The following is a 1,126-nucleotide window of genomic DNA, read 5'->3' as shown; positions in this document are numbered from 1 at the left end:
ATGGAGCCAAAGGCGAAGAAGGAAGCCCCTGCCCCTCCCAAAGCTGAAGCAAAAGCAAAAGCATTGAAGGCCAAGAAGGCAGTGCTGAAAGGCGTCCTCAGCCACACAAAAAAAGAAAGAAAGAAAGAAAGAAAGAAAGAAAGAAAGAAAGAAAGAAAGAAAGAAAGAAAGAAAATCCACACGTCACCCACCTTCCAGCAGCCCAAGATTCTGAGGATCCAGAGGCAGCCCACATAACCTCGGAAAAGCGACCCCAGGAGAAACAAGCTTGACCACTATGCCATCATCAAGTTCCCTCTGACTACTGAGTCAGACATGAAGAGGACTGAAGATAATAACACACTTGTGTTCCTTGTGGAGGTCAAGGCCAACAAGCACCAGATCAAACAGGCTGTGAAGATGCTGCATGACATTGATGCAGCCAAGGACAACACCTTCATCAGGCCTGATGGAGAAAAGAAGGCATATGTTCGACTGGCTCCTGACTATGATACTTTGGATGAAGCCAACAAAATTGGGATCATCTAAACACAGTCCAGCTGGCTAACTCTAAACATAAATTTTTTTCAATACATAAAATAAACTGCATTGATCATTACTGGTGATTAGAATGTGAAAGTAGGAAACAAAGAGGAGCAATCAGTGATTGCCTATGTTTCTAGAAAGAGGGGGAGACAATAGGTAAAACCAATCAGTAATCAGAATGACATCTGACTTCTCAACAGCAACATGGAAAATAGGAAGGTCAAGAAGAAATGTCTTCCGATCCTGAGAGGAAATTATTTCCAAGCTAAATTTTGTGCTCAGTTCTACCAAAAATCAAGTGGAAGGGTAGAATGAAAGCATCTTCAGAATGCAAGTTCTCTAAAAATCTACCTCCCTAAGTCTGTCTTCTGCCTATGACTGATTGGAATACCTAAAATGGGGCTACAGTGTACCCAGTGAACGAGGCTTCCTGTGGAGCCTTTGCAATACATAAAACTATAGGTAGAAACCGGAACCACATCCAGATCTCCAGAGATGAGAAATCTCCACTTGAAAGGATGAGCAGACCAGCCTGGAGTGGCTAAAAGAATAAAGGATACCTCTTGAAAGAAAGACCTGCAGGAAAAATGGAGGCAGATGG

At 42.9% G+C, this 1,126-nt stretch overlaps 1 pseudogene; it reads left to right on the top strand.

Annotated features, from left to right (window-relative positions):
* Positions 1–528, top strand: LOC102830321 (annotated as a pseudogene).
* The last annotated feature ends 598 nt before the right edge of the window (positions 529–1,126 follow it).

The sequence above is a fragment of the Chrysochloris asiatica genome, unplaced genomic scaffold, assembly GCF_000296735.1.
Source record: "Chrysochloris asiatica unplaced genomic scaffold, ChrAsi1.0 scaffold00316, whole genome shotgun sequence".
Classification (NCBI taxonomy): domain Eukaryota; kingdom Metazoa; phylum Chordata; class Mammalia; order Afrosoricida; family Chrysochloridae; genus Chrysochloris; species Chrysochloris asiatica.
Note: the sequence above shows the minus strand (reverse complement) of the source record. Positions and strands in the feature narration are given on the sequence as shown.